This window comes from Podarcis bocagei (assembly GCF_964188305.1).
Source record: "Podarcis bocagei genome assembly, chromosome: 5".
In the NCBI taxonomy this organism is placed as follows: domain Eukaryota; kingdom Metazoa; phylum Chordata; class Lepidosauria; order Squamata; family Lacertidae; genus Podarcis; species Podarcis bocagei.
Window position 1 is genome coordinate 93,033,402 of NC_138129.1, and position 14,789 is coordinate 93,048,190.

Below are 14,789 nucleotides of genomic sequence, written 5' to 3' on the forward strand. Positions count from 1 at the left end.
TAAAAGTGCCATAAAGTGCCCAATTTATGATTTCTACAGTGGACATGAGTCTATGGAGGCGCACGGGATCTACTGGTAGCAGTTGGGAGAAGAGCTGTTGAAAAACTAAGCAAGTACAAATACCTGCTGGAAATGTAAGGAGAAAGAAGGTACCTTTTATCATATGTGGGGGCCATGTAAGTCAATAAAGGCTTTCTGGGAAATGATATATAATGAACTGAAAAAAATAATGAACTGAAAAAAACGTTTGAAATAAGTTTTGTAAAAAAACCCAGAAGCCTTTTTATTAGGAATTTTCGGTACCGACATCCCAAAGGATCAGAAAAGACTATGTTTGCGACAACAGCAGCATGGATACTACTAGTTCAGAGATGGAAAGAAGAAAAAGTCGCTATTAGAGAGGAATGGCAAACCAAGCTGATGGGTTATGTCAAAATAGCAAAACTGACCAGAAAGCTCAGGAACCAAGAAGACGAAAGCTTTAAGAAAGAATGGGAAAAGTTTGTAATTTATTTAGGGGACCACTGTAAGCAGATGAAAACATTAGCAGGATGAAAACATTACACTTGTAATGTAACAAATACTATGGACAATATGGATAGATATAAAATATAGATTATGAAATAATATGCAGTTGAAAATGCTGACAATGGGATCCATGGAGGGGATGAGGCAGAAGTCTTGAGATTCAGAGAAATCTCTTTGTATGAATATGGATTTATTATTGTTATAAATTTAGATTTGTAAAATCAAATAAAAACGATTTCAGTGAAAAGAAAAGAAAAACGAAGCAATTTCAAGAGGGTCCAATTTACTGGATATATTTTTCGCTCTATAAGACGCACCAGACCACAAGATGCACCTAGTTTTTGGAGGAGGAAAACAAGAAAAAAATATTCTGAATGTCAGAAGCCAGAACAGCAAGAGGGATCGCTGCGCAGTGAAAGCAGTGATCCCTCTTGCTGTTCTGGCTTCTGGGATAGCTGTGCAGCCTGCATTCGCCCCATAAGACGCACACACATTTCCCCTTACTTTTTAGGAGGGAAAAAGTGAGTCTTCTAGAGCAATACATACGGTGTTTTTCAGGAGGGGAAAGTAACCACAGCCCCATCTCGTGGCAAAGGGGTGTGTGAAGAGGCTTAAGGGTGCCACGTTCGGTACACCAGCTATACCTGCTTATCTCAGGGTGCAAGTCCCATTGAACTCATTCCATGAAAGGCACGGTCTGAATTGCTGGGTGTCTTCCTGGGCCACAGAAAGCACCCAAGCCCTGGCACAAGGAGAACTAGGAGAGATGTCTTAAGCAGCATGAGAGGTGCTGAATATGTATGGCCTGGGCCTCTGTGTTTTGCCAAGATCTAATGCTATTTATTCTCCTTGATTACACATTCCGGCTCTGGCACAAAGGGCTGGAAGGAGCTGCTCTCTTGTGCTAAATAATTTGAACAAATTTCCATTTCAATGCAGCCCGTGATACGTTCTTTCCTCCCGTCCCCCTCTTTAAGGAGCTGCACGGAAAGAACTGTGGATCCTTACTCTGGGGAGCGGAGCCCTGGTGGTGCTCCCGAAAGACTTACTGCTGCTCTTTTCTGAATTTATGCCTTTGGAGCGCTGAGGTTTTAGCTTCGCTTTGTCTGTAAATCACAGATGAACAAGGAGGAAAGGTACAAGACCCAAGCAGCATCCAGGAGCCAAGGAGTTGGATTGGTGCAGGCAGGTTCAGGATGAAGCCCCATATTTGTTATGGGTCATTGACAGATCCTTCCCCTCAGCCTCGGTTTCCTATGCGTAAAATAGGAATAGTAGAGCCTTGGTTGTTGCTAAAGCATCATTAAAATGTTGTGTCTTTTTTTTTAATGAAAACAAAACAGTCTTCTTGCGGTGCTTCTTTGTGTGGCTCTCTCAAGTCTGTATTGAGATGCTGTAGTTTTGAGAGGTCTGACTTACAAATGGTCCTACCTTGGAGGCAAGAGACTGGGTTCAGTGTAGCCTCAGTGGCCCAGAGCGCCTTCCATCAGCTTCGGCTGGTGGCCCAGCTATACCCCTAAAAAACCCAAAACAGTCTTCCTGTGGTGCTTCTTTGTGTGGCTCTCTCAAGTCTGCATTAGGATGTGTCAGGGAACTGACATTGGAGCGAGAGGCGAAGGGGAGGCTCTCAGATGATGCTGGCGAAGGTCCCAGCAGCAGGGGGAGAAACAGCTCAGTAGAGGGGGAAGCCAATCAGCGCAACACCAGGGATAAAGGGGGGGCAGACAGGGGAATTGGAGAGAGGGCTCCAGGACTCTTCACTGGACGTCAGTGAGGAGAGCCCAGGTCCTCCGCTACCCACGCCTTCCCTGCGCAGAAGACTCCCGCGCAGTGAGAGGAGGAGGAGACTGGGTGTCAAACAACTTTTATGTTGGAAGAGGTTCAAGAAACGCCCACTGACGGATTCTGCCCACTGAGGCAGCCACCATGAGAAGGAGCTGTGCAGTCAGAAAGGTTTAACAAGGCAAATTAACCAAGAAAGGCACCAGTTTACGCACGAGTAACTCATACCTATTACAGGATGCTTTAGTTTTGAGAGGTCCTACCTGCAAATGGTCCTACCTTGGAGGCAAGAGACTGGGCTCAGTATAGCCTCAGTGGCCCGGAGCGCCTTCCATCAGCATCGGCTGGTGGCCCAGCTACGCCCCTATCTGAACAGGGATAGACTAACTACTGTTGTCTATGCTCTAATAACCTCATGGTTAGATTACTGCAATGCGTTATACGTAGGGCTGCCTCTGAAGACAGTTCGGAAACTTCAGCTAGTGCAGAATACAGAGGCCAGGTTGCTCACTGGAGCAAGATGGTTTGAGCATATTACACTGATCCTGGTCCAACCGCACTGGCTACTCAAAGTGCTGGTTTTGGCCTATAAAGCCTTAAATGGCTCAGGACCGCAATACCTCAAGGACCGCCTCTTTCCATATGAACCTACCTGGACCCTGAGATCATCTTCTGAGGCCCTCCTTCGTGTGCCTCCTCTTCGAGAGGTCCAGAGGGTGGCAACACAAGAACGGGGCCTTCTCTGCAGTGGCTCCCCATCTGTGAAATGCTCTCCCCAGGGAAGTTTGCCTGGCTCCTTCATTATACACCTTTAGGTGCCAGGCAAAAACGTTCCTTTTTAACCAGGTTGATCTGATCGACATCCTATGCCTTTTTAAAATGTGGATCTTTTGTGGGGGGCTATTGGGTTTTTATTTTTATTATGTATTTTGTGATTTTATATCTTGATGATGATGATGATGATGATGATAATTTATTATTTATACCCTGCCCATCTGGCTGGGTTTCTCCAGCCACTCTGGGCAGCTTTCAACACAATATTAAAATACAGTGGTACCTCGGGTTACATACGCTTCAGGTTACAGACTCCTTTAACCCAGAAATATTACCTCGGGTTAAGAACTTTGCTTCAGGATGAGAACAGAAATCGTACAGTGGCGGTACAGCGGCAGCAGGAGGCCCCATTAGCTGAAGTGGTGCTTCAGGTTAAGAACAGTTTCAGGTTAAGAACGGACCTCCAGAACGAATTAAGTACTTAACCCGAGGTACCACTGTACAGTAATGCATCAAACATTAAAAGCTTCCCTAAACAGGGCTGCCTTTTATTCTGTCAACTGCCCTGAGACCCCCAGTATAGGGCAGCGTATAAATTCACTAAGTAATAATAATAATAATAATAATAATAATAATAATAATAATAATAATAAATCTCCTTCAACCAAGTGATCCCAGCCACGCTCCCACATCTCTCTTTATCCCCTTTGCTTCTGTGCTGACTTGTGTGCTGAGTTTATTGGAGCTCCTGCCAGCGTTCCCAGGATCCCTTGGCCCTCGCCACCAGCGGGCAGTGATTTGATGCCGGCCTTGATTTCCTCCTCCTGCGCCAGGTACTCCATGGCTCTGGCTTTGCTACTACATTCTTCTGCTCATGTTACTCAAAGGAGGCTCAAGGAAAGGATGTTCTGAGCAGGAAGAAGAATTCCAGGACGGAGTGCTTACCCAAGTTTCAGTTTCTGTGGAATGAGCATGCCGGAGAGTGGCTGGCTGTTTGTGCGCATAAGGATCGCAAAACAACAACAACCAATAATTAATGGACATTTCATGGCAAGAGCCTTGGGATAGATGGATCAGTCGTTTTTTTGGTTCATATCAATTCTGCATGCGTTCTTTCTTAATTCTGTTCTCCTCCAGTGCTCTTCCATTTCCACACCAGTCTGCAATTATCTTTTAAAACCTCACGAAAATGAATTATTTTTCATTCATAAAAGCGGCATTTTTGTGTGCATTTTGTCTTAAAATGCACATTTTGGTTTGCAACGGTGGAAGGATAACCGTGCTCCTTCTTTTAACTGTATTCCAGTCTGCTTTAGATCAAAGCTCAATTTCTTCTGTGTGGATGTCTCTCTCTGCCTTTCTCTCCTTGCCATAGGAAATGCTACCTTAAGAAATACCCTTTCGCAGAGCTTGGAAGACTGCTAATACTACATTTTCCCCTATCAACTTGAGATGCTTCTGCAGAATGATTGGCTTACGCTTTAGATCAGGCTGCGATCAATAGCAAGCCTTTGCCAGCTTCTTATTAATTGAGTCTTATGCTTAGAGTCCTGGCAATATTGATTTTAACAGTAAGTTCAGCTGAAATTTGGGAAGCATTTATTTGAAGTCTGAAAAATAAGAGGAGAGAACATTGCCTTATTGGGTCGACTTCATTTCCAGCAGATTACACGCTAGTAATTGCATGTGTCCAGTCACTTTCATTGCTTGTAGTCCTAATAAAAATGCTTTGAAGCCTTTTAGATTTCCCTTTGTGGGGTGAGTCTGCCTTCACCTTAGAACACAGCCAGAGGGACGCATATTCAGCATAAAGGCATGGTCACTTCTCTTTAGGTTAGGGTGCCATTTAAATTCTATTCCTTAAATAATAATAAAAAATACTGGCCCGAGAAATACCAACCACTCATAGGGTCCATTAATATCTCATGAGCTTATCCAAAAACCAGGACATTTTCTGCAGAACAAGGGTTGCTTCATTAAGGAACAAGAAAGAAGCAGCAAAAAGAGTGGAGCACTGGGAAGCAAGCACTACTTAGTTTTACTGATAAGTGGGGGCCCTGCAATAAAATGTTGCAGTGTGGAGAGCTTCTGTTCAGGGTTCCAGTCACTCTATTCCAGCATCCCTTTCACTCCTGGTTTTGTGCCAGGGTACGTTTCTTTAAGACACCCGAGCTCTGCAGTCACAAAGCCTTCCGAGCAATCAAATCATGTAACTCCCATCACTTTTGCATTAACCATCGGAGTCCTTCCTTGAGATAACCTGCTTTCCAGGCAGCGGTGGAGCAAGCCGATTGGGCACCTGGGGTGGCACGAGTGCCCTGCGCCCTGGGGCAGCCGCCCGTGGGGCGGGGCGAGCTGTGTTGACATGCAGAGGGCTGGGAGGCCAGTTGGCAAGCTCCAGCTGGGCCGTTTCCTTCCAGCCGCCCCACTGCGAAGACCATCGGCCTCTGCTCCGATGTATATCAGCGACCCGGGCTTCAAAGCCAAGGCACACTATCAGCAGAGCAAACTGTGCACACAGAATAGGTGTGAGGCTTGTGGAAGCATACTACAACTACAGATTTATTAATCATAAATCAGGACAAAGAAATATGTCGTCTCTCTCTCTCTCTCTCTCTCTCTCTCTCTCTCTCTCTCTCTCTCTCGTCTTCTCAGAGAGAACAGGAAAAGCAAAAGCTATACACAACGGAAGTTCCCAGCAAGCTGTGCTGGAATGTAAACAGACCTGTGACACGCAACAGTTCCACACGTCTGCTCCTTAAGGTGGAACTGAAATCTCAACAAGCTGGGGCAGGATGCTCCGCAGGGCCTCTGAGGAGTCTGCATGCCTCCTCCCATTCAGCCACCCTACAGCTGAGGGGGAGGCGGTGGGCGGACCGTTTGGGGCAGCACGGAGCCTGCGGGTGCCCAAGCCATTGCATCACTCCCAGGAGAGACAAGTGGCTCGAGTGCGCTGCAGGCCCCACAGTGAGTGCTGCCAGGCATTCTGCCACCCCCTTCAGTGGTGACACCCGGGGTGACCCGCCCCCATCACACCCCCTTCCTCCACCCCTGCTGCAAGGAAAAGAGTGGATGCTCTTCCCTTTTCTGCATTGCCTTCCTGGCCATGTTTGACTTTTGCCCATTGGTTGTGCCAGGCACTCAAGGCCACCTGGGGTTAAACACCTTGAATATGGAGGATGCTGCCAATATTCTTTTGTTCCCACTCTAGCCACCCAAGGATGATGCATCTACACTTAGTGACTTGACCTGCATGAATGAGACTCTTTCTAATTGGTTAGCTAGTTCTTCAGATTGAAGCCAGCATCAGTCAGGAAACCCAGAATATGGCCGATCCAAGCAGGGCTTGAAGTTAGCTCCAATCGACTGGTTGTCAGAAATTACAGGCAGGTTAGCTCAACGTCTGTTTTGCGTAAATTGGCGAGAAGCATTACTAAAGAAAATTACCGAGCCTATAGAAGAAAAAGCCCTGCTGAAGAAGAATCAGCATGGCTTCTGTCAATGTTCATCCAGTCTCATTAATCCTTTAAAGTTTGGGAGTATCAATGAGCATAGGGGTAGGGGACTATATGTGTACCAAGACTGGTTGAACTATATTTCCTGTTTTCCTCCTCCACACCCACCATAGCAAATTCTCTTTACTTATAGCAAACTGATGACAATTTATTGTGATTACTGGGAAATGCATCGTAACTTCTGATTAAAGGTAAAGGTACCCCTGACCGTTAGGTCCAGTCACGGACGACTCTGGGGTTGCACGCTCATCTCGCTCTATAGGCCGAGGAAGCTGGCGTTTGTCCACAGACAGCTTCCCGGTCATGAGGCCAGCATGACTAAGCCGCTTCTAGCATATTAGAGCAGTGCACGGAAACACTGTTTATCTTCCCGCTGGAGCAGTACCTATTTATCTACTTGCACTTTGACGTGCTTTTGAACTGCTAGGTGGGCAGGAGCAGGGACCGAGCAACGGGAGCTCACCCCATTGTGTGGGGATTCAAACCGCCGACCTTCTGATCAACAAGCCCTAGGCTCTGTGGTTTAGACCACAGCGCCACCCACGTTCCCACAACTTCTGATTAGGCTGCTGTTAAGCATGTGGATTAGCAATTGCGTCCTCTCACTCAGAAAGCTGACCTGCTGCAAAGCCAGTGCTGTTTGGTGTGATAAGGCCCTTGCTCAGTGGACTCCCACCGAGTGGCTCTGTGGTCTAAACCACTGAGCCTCTTGGGCTTGCCGATCGGAAGGTCAGTGGTTTGAATCCCTGCAACAGAGTGAGCTCCCGTTGCTCTGTCCTGGCTCCTGCCAACCTAGCAGTTTGAAAGCACACCAGTGAAAGTAGATAAATAGGTACCACTGTGGCAGGATGGTAAATGGCGTTTCCATGCACTCTGCCTTCTGTCACAGTGTCCCATTGCACCAGTAGCACTTCAGGCCTGCTGGCCACATGACCCAGGAACCTTTCTGTTGACAAACACCGGCTCCCTCAACCTGAAAGTGAGATAAGCGGCACAACCCTATAATCACCTTTGACTGGACTTAACTGTCCAGTGGTCCTTTACCTTTACCTTACCACATAGGTACCACATAGGGGGGAAGTGGAATGAATTTTATTCAGAATAGCAGTTTAGTTTGGATCAGCCCTAGAACGCCCCACCATATATGAATTCATCTGCAGCAAGCATATTGTTATGAATTTTGGGGGGTGGGGCAGAAAGCAGACCATGTGTGAGACCCTTCTAAGCCCTGGATTGAGCAAGTGTTAAATATAAGCCAGGCTATCTTCCTGTGTTGTGATGATTGCCTGGGTGATGGGCCATTAAGGGGAACAAAGGAAGGGGGCTCTGTGCGAGACAGCAAATGAGTGGAGCCCCTCCTTTGACTCCTGGATAGTTAGGACACAGCCTGAGTTTAGAGTTGCCACGAGGTGAGCTAGAAGAAAAGCAGCAAGCTGGAGAGAGAGCCATGCCTGATTTCTGCTGGTATCTAAGGCAAGAAGAAAGACCCTCTTTGGGGGTTAATGCTGTGGACCTCTCCATCGTAGGCTCAGGTTGTATATGTGTGTAAATAAACCACGTATCCTGGAGACACCGCACTCTCCTCTGTGCCTCCTTGCAAAAGAAATCTCACGCTGCTAGGAGATTGGGATATATTGATTTTTGAAAATGTGGCATTTGAGGAATGCAATGGACACCAAAAAACAAGGAGGAAAAAAGGAGGCTATTGCACTGACACTCCTGCACAGGGAACGGCAGCGGCGGTGGCAGGCAGCGGCAGCAGCAGGAGCAAGAGTTGAATTCCCATTTAAATAAAATGCCAAAAGGCCGTCAGTGGAAGTGACATTTATGGTGTTACTACAAATGCATTCAGTGGGAAAGCTGAGTAGCAGGAGCAGGAGCAGGGGGGAGAACAAGCTGTAGTGAAAACTGCCATCTGTATATTGTGCCCCGTTTTTAATATTCTGTATTCTCATAAAAAGTGTTGTTTCTGTCACCATTCAATCTCACAAACTCACACGGAACACTGTTAAAAGTCAGCAGTGTGTGAAATGGTATTTTAAAATAAATGAAACCGGCTCGCAGAGCTGCGGAGGAATATTGCAATGCTGGGGTGCTGACAGACAGGCACTGAAAAGTAACAACCGTTATCATCTTAAAGCAAAGCGGATTAAATAAAACCCACAGCTACTGGTGCATTACCAAGTCTGATATTGACACAGCTGCTGGGGTGGTTATTTTTCATTGTCTCATCAAGACAAAGCATCACGGGATATCAATCTTCCCTCTGTCAGGCCAAGCCTGGTATAAAGTTATTTCCCCCCCTTGTTGTTGTTTACATTTTCATTATATTCCTTTTATCTCAGCAGCCAGCAATTTGGGGAGGGCGGGAGGGCGTCCGGGGGCAGCTCCAAATTGTGCACTGGCTGCCAGGACCGCTCTGCTGGGGGTGCAACATTCGTGTGTGTGTGTGTGTGTGTGTGTGTGTGTGTGTGTGTGTGTTTCCCCTCGCCCACCGCTGGCAATTCTTCAGAGAATGTTGGTCGTTATTCTTGTGTTTTGGTGAGAGATTAAAATCTGTGCGAGGATGAGCTGAGAGGTGGGATGGAAGGTACAAATTGCTTCTTTTGCATCTATCCGCCAGAGATGAGGTTGGTCGCACGTTGGAAAATTCTTGCTCCCTCGAGGCTAAAAACAGCTGAGAAATATGATTAATGGACACCCCCCACCCTCCCGGACGACATATTCTGTAGCGGACTTGCCTTTTCCCGTAACCAGCTTCGGTTTCCAATGAGCTTGGCTGGCCTAGGAAATGTAATTCAGCTTGTAGTGAATTATTTCTTAGCTTGCATTTGTTTGCTGTCACACATTTTCCGTTCTTCTGCACATGTGAGGCATCTTGACGGGTTGATTACAGCTGAGGTGGGGGCCCTCTCCTCCCCATTTAACCATAGGTGAAATTCACAAGGCCTTGCTTAAATGGGCAGAGGCCAGCGGGTCTCAAACTTTCCACTTGGGATGGCGAAAGAACGAGGTGGATCCACCAGAGACAAAGTGGTGGTGCCAAAGCAGAGCCGGTCACAAAGCGGTGCAAGAGTTTGGCATAATTGTCTTCTGACATCTCATCCATACTTAGATAAAGGTACCCCTGACCGTTAGGTCCAGTCGCGGACAACCCTGGGGTTGCGCGCTCATCTCGCTCTATAGGCCTAGGGAGACTGCATTTGTCCACAGACAGCTTTCGGGTCATGTGGCCCACATGACTAAGCCGCTGCTGGCAAAACCAGAGCAGCGCATGGAAATGCCGTTTACCTTCCTGCCGGAGCGGTACCTATTTATCTACTTGCACTTTGACGTGCTTTCGAACTGCTAGGTTGGCAGGAGCTCACCCCGTCGCAGTGATTCAAACTGCCGACCTTCAGATCAGCAAGCCCTAGGCTCAGTGGTTTAGACCACAGTGCCTTTGTTGTTGTTGTTGTGGTTGTTGTTGTTTAGTCATTTAGTCGTTTAGTTGTGTCCGACTCTTCGTGACCCCATGGGCCAGAGCACGCCAGGCACTCCTGTCTTCCAATGCCTCCCGCAGTTTGGTCAGACTCATGTTTGTAGCTTCGAGAACGCTGTCCAACCATCTCGTCCTCTGTCGCCCCCTTCTGCTTGTGCCCTCCATCTTTCCCAACATCAGGGTCTTTTCCAGGGAGTCTTCTCTTCTCATGAGGTGGCCAAAGTATTGGAGCCTCAGCTTCAGGATCTGTCCTTCCAGTGAGCACTCAGGGCTGATTTCCTTCAGAATGGATAGGTTTGATCTTCTTGCAGTCCATGGGACTCTCAAGAGTCTCCTACAACACCATAATTCAAAAGCATCAATTCTTCGGCGATCAGCCTTTTTTATGGTCCAGCTCTCACTTCCATACATCACTATTGGGAAAACCATAGCTTTAACTATACAGACCTTTGTCAGCAAGGTGATAGCTCTGCTTCTTAAGATGCTGTCTCTTAGAAATTGCTAAATTCTTTGCCCATCCATTTCTCTTGTGGCAAGGAGTGCCGCTGCACTGCTTTCCTCAAACTAACTGCAGACATTTGCTCTGGATGTCTTGTGCCAGCCTCTCTGGTTTAGACAGAATCACAGAAGAACAGATGTTAGTCATCTGCAGAGCTCCATCTGACTGAGATGATTCAGAGAGAGAGGGGGTAGAACATGGTTGTCATCCACATACTGGTCGCATTGTGCTCCAATTCCCTGAAACGACATACTGGCTACGTCATAGACCCGATTCCCCAGCGGCTTAAAGGGACCCCTGACCATTAGGTCCAGTCACAAACAACCCTGGGGTTGTGGCACTCATCTCGCTTTACTGGCCGAGGGAGCCGGCGTACAGCTTCTGGGTCATGTGGCCAGCAGGACTAAGCCACTTCTGGCGAACCAGAGCAGCACACAGAAACACCATTTACCTTTCCGCCAGAGTGGTACCGATTTATCTACTTGCACTTTGAGGTGCTTTCGAACTGCTAGGTGGGCAGGAGCTAGGACCGAGCAAGGGGAGCTCACCCCGTTCCGGGGATCGGGGGCGGGGCAAACCAGGGCCAGATTTAGGTTTGCTGATGCCCTGAGCTACTGAAGGTAATGGGACCCTTTATATGTCCAGCTGTCCTCTGTCAACAACAAATCGTCACTGGTTTTTGTGTTAAATATATGCTATATGGTAATTTATGGACCTAATAGGTATGTAAAGCCATTTGCACATGCAGAATGTAGGCACCCTATATATAGAAATGAGCAAACCAGTGATATTTTAGGGAGCAGGCTAGGCCCATGACTTACATCACAGGAGCCTACACAACACAAAACACTGTTGCTGTACGTAGGTTTTATTTTATTTGTTCTTTATCTTATATTTTGGAAATGTATATCGGCTTTTTTCCCCTTAAATTTTTTGAGGGGCCCTAAACTATAGCTTGTTTAGCTTATACGTAAATCCGGCATGCTATAAATCCATATGCTATATGGCAGGGATGTCCAATAGGTAGATCGTGATCTACTGGTAGATTATGAGGGGTCTGTGGTAGATTGTGGGGAACCCCACCCCCCAAAAAGCTCAACAACTTTGGTAGATCTCTGCCATTTTTTTTACTAGTAGGAGTAGATCTCAGTCTGTTGAAAGTCAGACGTGCCTGCTATATGGTAATTTATGGACCTAATAGGTATCTAAAGCCATTTGCACATAACAAAATATGTATTTTATAGAATCATAGAGTTGGAAGAGACCACAAGGGCCATCGAGTCCAACCCCCTGCCAAGCAGGAAACACCATCAGAGCACTCCTGACATATGGTTGTCAAGCCTCTGCTTAAAGACCTCCAAAGAAGGAGACTCCACCACACTCCTTGGCAGCAAATTCCACTGTCGAACAAAGTCATTGTTATCAAAGTCATTGTTGAACTTATCTGTTATCAAAGTCATTGTTGAACTTATCTTATATTTTGGAAATGTACACCCGTTTTTCCCTCTTTAAATTTTTTTGGGGCCCCCAAGAGAGTGGGACCCTAAGCTATAGCTTGTTTAGCTTATATGTAAATCTGGCACTGGGACAAGCTGAAACCCTGCAATACCTCCCAGCACAACTGCCAAGAAGTCGGACAGCTGTTCTTCAGTGTCTCACTCTGATAACAGTCACACAGGTCAAGTGTATCTACTTGCACTGGCATTCGAACTGCTAGGTTTGCAGGAGCTGGGACAGAGCAACAGGAGGTCACCCCATCGCAGGGATTCAAACCACCGACCTTCCGAGTGGCAAGCCCAAGAGGCTCATTGGTTTAGACCACAGTGCCACCCGCATCCTATACTGCAGCTATAGGGGAGTCTATCCATCTGCTCACTTTGTGTAAGACGGCCAGAATTGTCTGCCTGATTCAAAGGAAAGGCTCAGCTACCTTTTGCTTTCCCACCAGCCAGGAAGCGCAGGAGCAGGGTCATGGAGGTGATGGCCCCATGTTTGTACCCAGCGTTCTGATATGTAGAAGCTACTGTAATCTCCTTTGAATGACTTAGCTTTCATATATATATGAACGTTGGAGGCTATACACCACACCCCCTCAACAGTATTTATAGGAACTCAAACACTGAGATCCTGCTCTGTTCCAGTAACAAGAAGCCGAAAGCACCAGCCTGAAGATGACGAGTGAGACCTCGTCGAAACGTCGCCTAGACACCCCAACTCTTACACGGGAAGACACCCGAAGACACCAAAACCTGCATATATATATATATATATATATATATATATATATATATATATTTCTGTTTTACAATTTAAAATACTCATTTTGCATCTTTAAGATACTAATGACTTCCCTTCTTTTCTTTTCATGGTTCATTTTACATGTTATAAATCCCCGCATGTTTTGCAAAAACTATACCATTCCGTATTCCATTATTGCATCCATCTAAACTTATTAACACTGTTGAATTTATCTTAACGCTGTCAACGTTTTCAGCTGTACACTGTTATTTCCCATATATTCAATAAACGTTTTCCAATCTTCTCTAAACGTATGCTCCTCTTGTTCTCTTATTCTATATGTTAAGTCTGCAAGCTGCGCATATTCTGTCAACTTAAGTTGCCACTCTTCTTTAGTTGGGACCTCGCTCGTTTTCCATTTTCATGCTAACGAAACACGGGCCACAGTAATGGCATAAATAAATAACCTTTTTTTGACACCTGGGAATTTCAGTCTGAACAGAAAGGACTCTGGTTTGTCTGAATCACTTAGCTTTCATAGCTGCCCCCTACTGATAGGCCTATGCCTTGATAAACAACTAACCCTTTCTTAAAGCCATCTAAGTTTGTGATCATCGCATCTTTGGTGCATTCTGCTAGCAGGACTTGGCTTGGAAGAAAAGCACCTGGGGTAATGTGAAGCATGGCAGGAGGGGACGTTTCAGCTTCTCTCACCGGTGCACCAGTTTCGATCCAAAAAGCACCTCGCAATACTCTTTGCTTTATATAACGATGGGGTAGACGAGTGTACAGCTTCTGTGGTGTTTGGCCACTTTACTGGAAAATCTAAAATATTTCATCCTCCATATGCACAAATTCACTGCAGATGGTGACAGCAGCCATGAAATTAAAAGACGCCTGCTTCTTGGGAGAAAAGCAATGACAAACCTAGACAACATCTTAAAAAGCAGAGACATCACCTTGCTAACAAAGGTCCGTATAGTTAAAGCCATGGTTTTCCCAGTAGTGATGTATGGAAGTGAAAGCTGGACCATAAAGAAGGCTGATCGCCGAAGAACGGATGCTTTTGAATTATGGTGCTGGAGGAGACTCTTGAGAGTCCCATGGACTGCAAGAAGATCAAACGTATCCATTCTTAAGGAAATCAGCCCTGAGTGCTCACTGGAAGGACAGATCCTGAAGCTGAGGCTCCAATACTTTGGCCACCTCATGAGAAGAGAAGACTCCCTGGAAAAGACCCTGATGTTGGAAAAGATGGAGGGCACAAGGAGAAGGGGACGACAGAGGATGAGATGGTTGGACAGTGTTCTTGAAGCTACCAGCATGAGTTTGACCAAACTGCGGGAGGCAGTGGAAGACAGGAGTGCCTGGCGTGCTCTGGTCCAGGGGGTCACGAAGAGTCGGACACGACTAAATGACTAAACAACAACATGCACAAATTAATAGTGGCTGCAGGCACAAGGCAGCGGTAAGGATTCCTTGCAGAAGTACCATTTGTTGCCTCAGCTCACAAACTTCTCCTTCATCTGTAAAACTCTTAGATTCCTCTGAAGACGAATACCCAGAAGAGGTGGATGTGCTTGCTGAAATCCCACTCCAAATTGTTAAGGAGGCAGCGGCTGTGCCTTGATTTCTCCAGCTGACAACTGCAGTCCCTGTGGGGGGTTGGCTCCCAGTCTGCTCTCTTCCTTTCCCTTCCATGCTTATATGCCTGGCAGTCTCCCCCTCTTCTTGTTCTGTGGGGTTGCCAGATGCAGAGCACAGGGTACCGCGGTTGCATACAATATACACAATGTTCGCATTCGATCAGGGCTGCTTTTGCCCCAATGCTTCTTTCCCCCTGAAAGTTTCACAATTTCCCCCCTCCCCAAAAAAGTTTATTAGTTTTCTCTTATAACACACAGACAAAAACACAAAAGAAAAACATGATATTTAACACAACATAAAAACTTAACAACAATAAAAACACACA